The sequence below is a fragment of the Chiloscyllium punctatum genome, unplaced genomic scaffold (assembly GCF_047496795.1).
Source record: "Chiloscyllium punctatum isolate Juve2018m unplaced genomic scaffold, sChiPun1.3 scaffold_154, whole genome shotgun sequence".
In the NCBI taxonomy this organism is placed as follows: Eukaryota; Metazoa; Chordata; class Chondrichthyes; order Orectolobiformes; family Hemiscylliidae; genus Chiloscyllium; species Chiloscyllium punctatum.
This window is the reverse complement of record NW_027309888.1, coordinates 664,760-677,534: the sequence shown is the minus strand read 5'-3', so window position 1 is coordinate 677,534 and position 12,775 is coordinate 664,760. Positions and strand designations below refer to the sequence as shown.

General features: G+C 45.6%; 4 non-coding genes across 4 annotated transcripts; all 4 read left to right on the top strand.

Annotated features, from left to right (window-relative positions):
• Window positions 1–1,837: 1,837 nt before the first annotated feature.
• Window positions 1,838–1,910, top strand: trnav-aac (transfer RNA valine (anticodon AAC)). Its single transcript has one exon. It is a non-coding gene; the product is annotated as a tRNA-Val (tRNA).
• Window positions 1,911–4,697: 2,787 nt separating this feature from the next.
• trnav-aac (transfer RNA valine (anticodon AAC)) lies at window positions 4,698–4,770 on the top strand. The gene has a single exon. It is a non-coding gene; the product is annotated as a tRNA-Val (tRNA).
• Window positions 4,771–7,557: 2,787 nt separating this feature from the next.
• Window positions 7,558–7,630, top strand: trnav-aac (transfer RNA valine (anticodon AAC)). The gene has a single exon. It is a non-coding gene; the product is annotated as a tRNA-Val (tRNA).
• A 2,787-nt stretch (window positions 7,631–10,417) lies between these two features.
• trnav-aac (transfer RNA valine (anticodon AAC)) lies at window positions 10,418–10,490 on the top strand. Its single transcript has one exon. It is a non-coding gene; the product is annotated as a tRNA-Val (tRNA).
• The last annotated feature ends 2,285 nt before the right edge of the window (window positions 10,491–12,775 follow it).

The window sequence follows — 12,775 nt, the reverse complement described above, 5'->3', positions numbered from 1 at the left end:
GATTGCCGCACAGGTTTCCGACTCAGTTGGTATCCACGTGGCTCATGTCCAGGAGTGAACATCTCTGCAGCAAATTGCACGGTTAAAGTAAAAGGCACGGAAAGTGGCATCTCGAACCGGCCCCGAGGTCAGAGCATGCTCACAATGTGATCTGTCGTTCTCGGATTGTAATGCGACCTCCGGTTTTAGGGTGGAGAACATTCTTTGGGACCCTTCTTCTGCAAAACAGACACAGTGACTGAATAAATGCTGCACGGTTTGATGTGGAACACGGCCTGCTCAGCTTTGTGCATTTTCCCTGTAGTCAGGTGTGTTTCGTGTTCCGTGTAAACGTGAAAGTCGTCCTGTTTCGAGCAATGTGTGAAATCATTTAGCAAAGCAAGAATCGAAATTGTAGTAATGTCTAGCAGCTCATGGTTATTTGACCGAAGTGTCCAAGTGTCTCTGCTGTCAAGATCGCGTTCGCCTCCCGCGCGGAAAATCGCAAACAGCTCTGCTGTTCCAAAGCGATTTGTGCTTTTACTGGAACCGAATGGAGACTATTATTTCATCGCTGTTGTGAAACAAAGTCCTGCGGTGACTCGACTCGTCGTTATTTGGTTTTTTGTCCAATGGGAAAATCGTTCCAATGAATTTCGGTGTCATATGTTATTGAATTTCTCCCATTTCCTTCATTTCCGTCCTGGAGACATCAGAAGGAAAAGGTAATCTAATCGAGACTGTGATTGGTGAAATTCACTTTTTATGGCCCGTTCTTATGATGTTCTTTCTATCTCTCTTTTCAGCATTGTCTGGAAAGTGGTGGTGCACTAACGCTGCAGTATGTTTGAAAGAGTAGTTTGGAATTGCCCTGTTGTTAGTTGTGAGATTACTTTATGACTCATGCCCTCGGACTGTGACACATTTAGCATTCATGCATCTCTCTGTCTGAAAATGCATTCGGCATGCCAGTTTTGTTTGTGTTCCGTGAAAAATGCTTTCTGTTTTGCGATTCGCTCAGCACATTACGAGTTAACAGGGTTTCTGAGGTAACTTCGAGCAGCAAAACTCCTCAATTGAGGTCTGGGAAAATTTCACGGAGTATGGTCAGTCGGGGCAAAATTAAGGAAGTCGTTCGTATCTGCAGTGTTTCACAATACTACCTTTCCCGTGAGCAGTCGAACAGACTAAACGATTGTGCCACAGACTGCGATGGAAAACTCCGCTAAAAAGTAATCCTTTAAAGCCAGTGTTAGCAACAAGACGTTATGGGGGTACACGGCGTGGAAACAGATATTTAGGTGTATCTCATCCATGCTCACCACATAACCAAAATTAAACAAGTCCCGTTCCCCAGCATTTGGCCCCAATCCCTCTAAACCCATCCTGTCCAGAAACTCATCCGATTACCTTTGCAATTTTCTGAGTGTAATAGCCTCCTCCACTTCCTCTGGGAGCTCATTCCATACACGCACAACCTTCTGTGTGGGAAATGTGCCTCAGGTCGTTTGTCAATTTCAGCCCACTCACCTTAAACCTATGCTCTCGAGTTTTCAACTCACCCCAATTTGGGTAAAACACAGAAATACTCAGTTTACAACCCTTCCATAAGATCATATCGCAGCCGTTACGCTGCAGGGAAAGTCGTCCCAGCTTATTCCACCTCGCCCTACGGTCCAAACATTGACGAAATCATTGTCTATATATTGTCATCAATTTCACGTGTCTTTTTTAACGTTTTCAAGATGTCAATTACGCTGGACAACAACGAGCAATTGGAAACAGAAAGGTGAAACGGAGAATGGCTTCAACTTTCAGTGCTGGATGCCACTGCGCCGCAGGGCGGCGACCGCGGCTGGTTTCTGTAGTGTAGTGGTCATCACGTTCGCCTAACACGCGAAAGGTCCCCAGTTCGAAACTGGGCAGAAACTGCTTTGTTCGTCAACTGCGGCCTTTTACATGGACAAGAACGGAGCTTTCTTGCTTGCTTTCCCATCTGCAAACCTGCCTTCGAATTTGCTTGAAAGAATCTGCTCTCGTAGTGAAATGTAAGGCAACTCCATTTAATTACTGTGTAAAGCATTATAAAGTTTTTCTCCAACCTGGTTCTGATGCATATGCCATTCTGTTTGAGAGTGTCCTTGCCGCGTTCTGATCCTTCCACGAAAAGCAGTACCGCATTTGCATTCCTTGCGTAGGCGGACCGGTTCAAAGGCAGGTCACAGCGCACCACGGATTCCTGAACTTGTCTGTCTGTCAAATGTACCCCAAAGTCGTCTCTGAAAGGCCTCATTTGGAAGCTGTCTGTCGTTATTCAACGCGCGAGAGTTGGTACCAGATTCCTGAATCATATTTTGGGGCAGTTCGCACGTTAGTGGCTCATTCAATCAGCAACAGCAATGAAATAATTTACACTCTCAGAGGAACCTTTGAACCTGTGCTTTCATAGCGCCGCTAATATTAAGGTGCGCCCCGAGATCTAAGCCATGTTGGAACTGAAACGGAGGAATCGACAGAGAGGCTACAGAATGACATCGCATCCATTTGGTTTTCTTTAAATCACTGACGAGCAGGAAAATGTAAAAGGGGAGAGCGAGTGGGGAAGTGAGGCGGTTGCAGCTCTGGTAAAAGTCCTTCTTTGTGATTCACTCCGCAAACAGAGACTTGAAGGTGACTCAGAGGCGTGTGAGCTCTTCACATCGAGATCAGAAAGCACTCAAGGGCAGTTAGCACCTCTTCCGGAGTGGGGGTGGGGTGAGGTAATTACCTTTTGACTTCTGTTACTATGTTCAGAAACTGCCTTTTCGATTGACTTGAACAGAAACTGCATTTCCAATAAGCACCATGGAAGTTAGCAAAATTTATTGAATCGCTTCTCGTCGATTGCCGCACAGGTTTCCGACTCAGTTGGTATCCACGTGGCTCATGTCCAGGAGTGAACATCTCTGCAGCAAATTGCACGGTTAAAGTAAAAGGCACGGAAAGTGGCATCTCGAACCGGCCCCGAGGTCAGAGCATGCTCACAATGTGATCTGTCGTTCTCGGATTGTAATGCGACCTCCGGTTTTAGGGTGGAGAACATTCTTTGGGACCCTTCTTCTGCAAAACAGACACAGTGACTGAATAAATGCTGCACGGTTTGATGTGGAACACGGCCTGCTCAGCTTTGTGCATTTTCCCTGTAGTCAGGTGTGTTTCGTGTTCCGTGTAAACGTGAAAGTCGTCCTGTTTCGAGCAATGTGTGAAATCATTTAGCAAAGCAAGAATCGAAATTGTAGTAATGTCTAGCAGCTCATGGTTATTTGACCGAAGTGTCCAAGTGTCTCTGCTGTCAAGATCGCGTTCGCCTCCCGCGCGGAAAATCGCAAACAGCTCTGCTGTTCCAAAGCGATTTGTGCTTTTACTGGAACCGAATGGAGACTATTATTTCATCGCTGTTGTGAAACAAAGTCCTGCGGTGACTCGACTCGTCGTTATTTGGTTTTTTGTCCAATGGGAAAATCGTTCCAATGAATTTCGGTGTCATATGTTATTGAATTTCTCCCATTTCCTTCATTTCCGTCCTGGAGACATCAGAAGGAAAAGGTAATCTAATCGAGACTGTGATTGGTGAAATTCACTTTTTATGGCCCGTTCTTATGATGTTCTTTCTATCTCTCTTTTCAGCATTGTCTGGAAAGTGGTGGTGCACTAACGCTGCAGTATGTTTGAAAGAGTAGTTTGGAATTGCCCTGTTGTTAGTTGTGAGATTACTTTATGACTCATGCCCTCGGACTGTGACACATTTAGCATTCATGCATCTCTCTGTCTGAAAATGCATTCGGCATGCCAGTTTTGTTTGTGTTCCGTGAAAAATGCTTTCTGTTTTGCGATTCGCTCAGCACATTACGAGTTAACAGGGTTTCTGAGGTAACTTCGAGCAGCAAAACTCCTCAATTGAGGTCTGGGAAAATTTCACGGAGTATGGTCAGTCGGGGCAAAATTAAGGAAGTCGTTCGTATCTGCAGTGTTTCACAATACTACCTTTCCCGTGAGCAGTCGAACAGACTAAACGATTGTGCCACAGACTGCGATGGAAAACTCCGCTAAAAAGTAATCCTTTAAAGCCAGTGTTAGCAACAAGACGTTATGGGGGTACACGGCGTGGAAACAGATATTTAGGTGTATCTCATCCATGCTCACCACATAACCAAAATTAAACAAGTCCCGTTCCCCAGCATTTGGCCCCAATCCCTCTAAACCCATCCTGTCCAGAAACTCATCCGATTACCTTTGCAATTTTCTGAGTGTAATAGCCTCCTCCACTTCCTCTGGGAGCTCATTCCATACACGCACAACCTTCTGTGTGGGAAATGTGCCTCAGGTCGTTTGTCAATTTCAGCCCACTCACCTTAAACCTATGCTCTCGAGTTTTCAACTCACCCCAATTTGGGTAAAACACAGAAATACTCAGTTTACAACCCTTCCATAAGATCATATCGCAGCCGTTACGCTGCAGGGAAAGTCGTCCCAGCTTATTCCACCTCGCCCTACGGTCCAAACATTGACGAAATCATTGTCTATATATTGTCATCAATTTCACGTGTCTTTTTTAACGTTTTCAAGATGTCAATTACGCTGGACAACAACGAGCAATTGGAAACAGAAAGGTGAAACGGAGAATGGCTTCAACTTTCAGTGCTGGATGCCACTGCGCCGCAGGGCGGCGACCGCGGCTGGTTTCTGTAGTGTAGTGGTCATCACGTTCGCCTAACACGCGAAAGGTCCCCAGTTCGAAACTGGGCAGAAACTGCTTTGTTCGTCAACTGCGGCCTTTTACATGGACAAGAACGGAGCTTTCTTGCTTGCTTTCCCATCTGCAAACCTGCCTTCGAATTTGCTTGAAAGAATCTGCTCTCGTAGTGAAATGTAAGGCAACTCCATTTAATTACTGTGTAAAGCATTATAAAGTTTTTCTCCAACCTGGTTCTGATGCATATGCCATTCTGTTTGAGAGTGTCCTTGCCGCGTTCTGATCCTTCCACGAAAAGCAGTACCGCATTTGCATTCCTTGCGTAGGCGGACCGGTTCAAAGGCAGGTCACAGCGCACCACGGATTCCTGAACTTGTCTGTCTGTCAAATGTACCCCAAAGTCGTCTCTGAAAGGCCTCATTTGGAAGCTGTCTGTCGTTATTCAACGCGCGAGAGTTGGTACCAGATTCCTGAATCATATTTTGGGGCAGTTCGCACGTTAGTGGCTCATTCAATCAGCAACAGCAATGAAATAATTTACACTCTCAGAGGAACCTTTGAACCTGTGCTTTCATAGCGCCGCTAATATTAAGGTGCGCCCCGAGATCTAAGCCATGTTGGAACTGAAACGGAGGAATCGACAGAGAGGCTACAGAATGACATCGCATCCATTTGGTTTTCTTTAAATCACTGACGAGCAGGAAAATGTAAAAGGGGAGAGCGAGTGGGGAAGTGAGGCGGTTGCAGCTCTGGTAAAAGTCCTTCTTTGTGATTCACTCCGCAAACAGAGACTTGAAGGTGACTCAGAGGCGTGTGAGCTCTTCACATCGAGATCAGAAAGCACTCAAGGGCAGTTAGCACCTCTTCCGGAGTGGGGGTGGGGTGAGGTAATTACCTTTTGACTTCTGTTACTATGTTCAGAAACTGCCTTTTCGATTGACTTGTAAAGAAACTGCATTTCCAATAAGCACCATGGAAGTTAGCAAAATTTATTGAATCGCTTCTCGTCGATTGCCGCACAGGTTTCCGACTCAGTTGGTATCCACGTGGCTCATGTCCAGGAGTGAACATCTCTGCAGCAAATTGCACGGTTAAAGTAAAAGGCACGGAAAGTGGCATCTCGAACCGGCCCCGAGGTCAGAGCATGCTCACAATGTGATCTGTCGTTCTCGGATTGTAATGCGACCTCCGGTTTTAGGGTGGAGAACATTCTTTGGGACCCTTCTTCTGCAAAACAGACACAGTGACTGAATAAATGCTGCACGGTTTGATGTGGAACACGGCCTGCTCAGCTTTGTGCATTTTCCCTGTAGTCAGGTGTGTTTCGTGTTCCGTGTAAACGTGAAAGTCGTCCTGTTTCGAGCAATGTGTGAAATCATTTAGCAAAGCAAGAATCGAAATTGTAGTAATGTCTAGCAGCTCATGGTTATTTGACCGAAGTGTCCAAGTGTCTCTGCTGTCAAGATCGCGTTCGCCTCCCGCGCGGAAAATCGCAAACAGCTCTGCTGTTCCAAAGCGATTTGTGCTTTTACTGGAACCGAATGGAGACTATTATTTCATCGCTGTTGTGAAACAAAGTCCTGCGGTGACTCGACTCGTCGTTATTTGGTTTTTTGTCCAATGGGAAAATCGTTCCAATGAATTTCGGTGTCATATGTTATTGAATTTCTCCCATTTCCTTCATTTCCGTCCTGGAGACATCAGAAGGAAAAGGTAATCTAATCGAGACTGTGATTGGTGAAATTGACTTTTTATGGCCCGTTCTTATGATGTTCTTTCTATCTCTCTTTTCAGCATTGTCTGGAAAGTGGTGGTGCACTAACGCTGCAGTATGTTTGAAAGAGTAGTTTGGAATTGCCCTGTTGTTAGTTGTGAGATTACTTTATGACTCATGCCCTCGGACTGTGACACATTTAGCATTCATGCATCTCTCTGTCTGAAAATGCATTCGGCATGCCAGTTTTGTTTGTGTTCCGTGAAAAATGCTTTCTGTTTTGCGATTCGCTCAGCACATTACGAGTTAACAGGGTTTCTGAGGTAACTTCGAGCAGCAAAACTCCTCAATTGAGGTCTGGGAAAATTTCACGGAGTATGGTCAGTCGGGGCAAAATTAAGGAAGTCGTTCGTATCTGCAGTGTTTCACAATACTACCTTTCCCGTGAGCAGTCGAACAGACTAAACGATTGTGCCACAGACTGCGATGGAAAACTCCGCTAAAAAGTAATCCTTTAAAGCCAGTGTTAGCAACAAGACGTTATGGGGGTACACGGCGTGGAAACAGATATTTAGGTGTATCTCATCCATGCTCACCACATAACCAAAATTAAACAAGTCCCGTTCCCCAGCATTTGGCCCCAATCCCTCTAAACCCATCCTGTCCAGAAACTCATCCGATTACCTTTGCAATTTTCTGAGTGTAATAGCCTCCTCCACTTCCTCTGGGAGCTCATTCCATACACGCACAACCTTCTGTGTGGGAAATGTGCCTCAGGTCGTTTGTCAATTTCAGCCCACTCACCTTAAACCTATGCTCTCGAGTTTTCAACTCACCCCAATTTGGGTAAAACACAGAAATACTCAGTTTACAACCCTTCCATAAGATCATATCGCAGCCGTTACGCTGCAGGGAAAGTCGTCCCAGCTTATTCCACCTCGCCCTACGGTCCAAACATTGACGAAATCATTGTCTATATATTGTCATCAATTTCACGTGTCTTTTTTAACGTTTTCAAGATGTCAATTACGCTGGACAACAACGAGCAATTGGAAACAGAAAGGTGAAACGGAGAATGGCTTCAACTTTCAGTGCTGGATGCCACTGCGCCGCAGGGCGGCGACCGCGGCTGGTTTCTGTAGTGTAGTGGTCATCACGTTCGCCTAACACGCGAAAGGTCCCCAGTTCGAAACTGGGCAGAAACTGCTTTGTTCGTCAACTGCGGCCTTTTACATGGACAAGAACGGAGCTTTCTTGCTTGCTTTCCCATCTGCAAACCTGCCTTCGAATTTGCTTGAAAGAATCTGCTCTCGTAGTGAAATGTAAGGCAACTCCATTTAATTACTGTGTAAAGCATTATAAAGTTTTTCTCCAACCTGGTTCTGATGCATATGCCATTCTGTTTGAGAGTGTCCTTGCCGCGTTCTGATCCTTCCACGAAAAGCAGTACCGCATTTGCATTCCTTGCGTAGGCGGACCGGTTCAAAGGCAGGTCACAGCGCACCACGGATTCCTGAACTTGTCTGTCTGTCAAATGTACCCCAAAGTCGTCTCTGAAAGGCCTCATTTGGAAGCTGTCTGTCGTTATTCAACGCGCGAGAGTTGGTACCAGATTCCTGAATCATATTTTGGGGCAGTTCGCACGTTAGTGGCTCATTCAATCAGCAACAGCAATGAAATAATTTACACTCTCAGAGGAACCTTTGAACCTGTGCTTTCATAGCGCCGCTAATATTAAGGTGCGCCCCGAGATCTAAGCCATGTTGGAACTGAAACGGAGGAATCGACAGAGAGGCTACAGAATGACATCGCATCCATTTGGTTTTCTTTAAATCACTGACGAGCAGGAAAATGTAAAAGGGGAGAGCGAGTGGGGAAGTGAGGCGGTTGCAGCTCTGGTAAAAGTCCTTCTTTGTGATTCACTCCGCAAACAGAGACTTGAAGGTGACTCAGAGGCGTGTGAGCTCTTCACATCGAGATCAGAAAGCACTCAAGGGCAGTTAGCACCTCTTCCGGAGTGGGGGTGGGGTGAGGTAATTACCTTTTGACTTCTGTTACTATGTTCAGAAACTGCCTTTTCGATTGACTTGAACAGAAACTGCATTTCCAATAAGCACCATGGAAGTTAGCAAAATTTATTGAATCGCTTCTCGTCGATTGCCGCACAGGTTTCCGACTCAGTTGGTATCCACGTGGCTCATGTCCAGGAGTGAACATCTCTGCAGCAAATTGCACGGTTAAAGTAAAAGGCACGGAAAGTGGCATCTCGAACCGGCCCCGAGGTCAGAGCATGCTCACAATGTGATCTGTCGTTCTCGGATTGTAATGCGACCTCCGGTTTTAGGGTGGAGAACATTCTTTGGGACCCTTCTTCTGCAAAACAGACACAGTGACTGAATAAATGCTGCACGGTTTGATGTGGAACACGGCCTGCTCAGCTTTGTGCATTTTCCCTGTAGTCAGGTGTGTTTCGTGTTCCGTGTAAACGTGAAAGTCGTCCTGTTTCGAGCAATGTGTGAAATCATTTAGCAAAGCAAGAATCGAAATTGTAGTAATGTCTAGCAGCTCATGGTTATTTGACCGAAGTGTCCAAGTGTCTCTGCTGTCAAGATCGCGTTCGCCTCCCGCGCGGAAAATCGCAAACAGCTCTGCTGTTCCAAAGCGATTTGTGCTTTTACTGGAACCGAATGGAGACTATTATTTCATCGCTGTTGTGAAACAAAGTCCTGCGGTGACTCGACTCGTCGTTATTTGGTTTTTTGTCCAATGGGAAAATCGTTCCAATGAATTTCGGTGTCATATGTTATTGAATTTCTCCCATTTCCTTCATTTCCGTCCTGGAGACATCAGAAGGAAAAGGTAATCTAATCGAGACTGTGATTGGTGAAATTCACTTTTTATGGCCCGTTCTTATGATGTTCTTTCTATCTCTCTTTTCAGCATTGTCTGGAAAGTGGTGGTGCACTAACGCTGCAGTATGTTTGAAAGAGTAGTTTGGAATTGCCCTGTTGTTAGTTGTGAGATTACTTTATGACTCATGCCCTCGGACTGTGACACATTTAGCATTCATGCATCTCTCTGTCTGAAAATGCATTCGGCATGCCAGTTTTGTTTGTGTTCCGTGAAAAATGCTTTCTGTTTTGCGATTCGCTCAGCACATTACGAGTTAACAGGGTTTCTGAGGTAACTTCGAGCAGCAAAACTCCTCAATTGAGGTCTGGGAAAATTTCACGGAGTATGGTCAGTCGGGGCAAAATTAAGGAAGTCGTTCGTATCTGCAGTGTTTCACAATACTACCTTTCCCGTGAGCAGTCGAACAGACTAAACGATTGTGCCACAGACTGCGATGGAAAACTCCGCTAAAAAGTAATCCTTTAAAGCCAGTGTTAGCAACAAGACGTTATGGGGGTACACGGCGTGGAAACAGATATTTAGGTGTATCTCATCCATGCTCACCACATAACCAAAATTAAACAAGTCCCGTTCCCCAGCATTTGGCCCCAATCCCTCTAAACCCATCCTGTCCAGAAACTCATCCGATTACCTTTGCAATTTTCTGAGTGTAATAGCCTCCTCCACTTCCTCTGGGAGCTCATTCCATACACGCACAACCTTCTGTGTGGGAAATGTGCCTCAGGTCGTTTGTCAATTTCAGCCCACTCACCTTAAACCTATGCTCTCGAGTTTTCAACTCACCCCAATTTGGGTAAAACACAGAAATACTCAGTTTACAACCCTTCCATAAGATCATATCGCAGCCGTTACGCTGCAGGGAAAGTCGTCCCAGCTTATTCCACCTCGCCCTACGGTCCAAACATTGACGAAATCATTGTCTATATATTGTCATCAATTTCACGTGTCTTTTTTAACGTTTTCAAGATGTCAATTACGCTGGACAACAACGAGCAATTGGAAACAGAAAGGTGAAACGGAGAATGGCTTCAACTTTCAGTGCTGGATGCCACTGCGCCGCAGGGCGGCGACCGCGGCTGGTTTCTGTAGTGTAGTGGTCATCACGTTCGCCTAACACGCGAAAGGTCCCCAGTTCGAAACTGGGCAGAAACTGCTTTGTTCGTCAACTGCGGCCTTTTACATGGACAAGAACGGAGCTTTCTTGCTTGCTTTCCCATCTGCAAACCTGCCTTCGAATTTGCTTGAAAGAATCTGCTCTCGTAGTGAAATGTAAGGCAACACCATTTAATTACTGTGTAAAGCATTATAAAGTTTTTCTCCAACCTGGTTCTGATGCATATGCCATTCTGTTTGAGAGTGTCCTTGCCGCGTTCTGATCCTTCCACGAAAAGCAGTACCGCATTTGCATTCCTTGCGTAGGCGGACCGGTTCAAAGGCAGGTCACAGCGCACCACGGATTCCTGAACTTGTCTGTCTGTCAAATGTACCCCAAAGTCGTCTCTGAAAGGCCTCATTTGGAAGCTGTCTGTCGTTATTCAACGCGCGAGAGTTGGTACCAGATTCCTGAATCATATTTTGGGGCAGTTCGCACGTTAGTGGCTCATTCAATCAGCAACAGCAATGAAATAATTTACACTCTCAGAGGAACCTTTGAACCTGTGCTTTCATAGCGCCGCTAATATTAAGGTGCGCCCCGAGATCTAAGCCATGTTGGAACTGAAACGGAGGAATCGACAGAGAGGCTACAGAATGACATCGCATCCATTTGGTTTTCTTTAAATCACTGACGAGCAGGAAAATGTAAAAGGGGAGAGCGAGTGGGGAAGTGAGGCGGTTGCAGCTCTGGTAAAAGTCCTTCTTTGTGATTCACTCCGCAAACAGAGACTTGAAGGTGACTCAGAGGCGTGTGAGCTCTTCACATCGAGATCAGAAAGCACTCAAGGGCAGTTAGCACCTCTTCCGGAGTGGGGGTGGGGTGAGGTAATTACCTTTTGACTTCTGTTACTATGTTCAGAAACTGCCTTTTCGATTGACTTGAACAGAAACTGCATTTCCAATAAGCACCATGGAAGTTAGCAAAATTTATTGAATCGCTTCTCGTCGATTGCCGCACAGGTTTCCGACTCAGTTGGTATCCACGTGGCTCATGTCCAGGAGTGAACATCTCTGCAGCAAATTGCACGGTTAAAGTAAAAGGCACGGAAAGTGGCATCTCGAACCGGCCCCGAGGTCAGAGCATGCTCACAATGTGATCTGTCGTTCTCGGATTGTAATGCGACCTCCGGTTTTAGGGTGGAGAACATTCTTTGGGACCCTTCTTCTGCAAAACAGACACAGTGACTGAATAAATGCTGCACGGTTTGATGTGGAACACGGCCTGCTCAGCTTTGTGCATTTTCCCTGTAGTCAGGTGTGTTTCGTGTTCCGTGTAAACGTGAAAGTCGTCCTGTTTCGAGCAATGTGTGAAATCATTTAGCAAAGCAAGAATCGAAATTGTAGTAATGTCTAGCAGCTCATGGTTATTTGACCGAAGTGTCCAAGTGTCTCTGCTGTCAAGATCGCGTTCGCCTCCCGCGCGGAAAATCGCAAACAGCTCTGCTGTTCCAAAGCGATTTGTGCTTTTACTGGAACCGAATGGAGACTATTATTTCATCGCTGTTGTGAAACAAAGTCCTGCGGTGACTCGACTCGTCGTTATTTGGTTTTTTGTCCAATGGGAAAATCGTTCCAATGAATTTCGGTGTCATATGTTATTGAATTTCTCCCATTTCCTTCATTTCCGTCCTGGAGACATCAGAAGGAAAAGGTAATCTAATCGAGACTGTGATTGGTGAAATTCACTTTTTATGGCCCGTTCTTATGATGTTCTTTCTATCTCTCTTTTCAGCATTGTCTGGAAAGTGGTGGTGCACTAACGCTGCAGTATGTTTGAAAGAGTAGTTTGGAATTGCCCTGTTGTTAGTTGTGAGATTACTTTATGACTCATGCCCTCGGACTGTGACACATTTAGCATTCATGCATCTCTCTGTCTGAAAATGCATTCGGCATGCCAGTTTTGTTTGTGTTCCGTGAAAAATGCTTTCTGTTTTGCGATTCGCTCAGCACATTACGAGTTAACAGGGTTTCTGAGGTAACTTCGAGCAGCAAAACTCCTCAATTGAGGTCTGGGAAAATTTCACGGAGTATGGTCAGTCGGGGCAAAATTAAGGAAGTCGTTCGTATCTGCAGTGTTTCACAATACTACCTTTCCCGTGAGCAGTCGAACAGACTAAACGATTGTGCCACAGACTGCGATGGAAAACTCCGCTAAAAAGTAATCCTTTAAAGCCAGTGTTAGCAACAAGACGTTATGGGGGTACACGGCGTGGAAACAGATATTTAGGTGTATCTCATCCATGCTCACCACATAACCAAAATTAAACAAGTCCCGTTCCCCA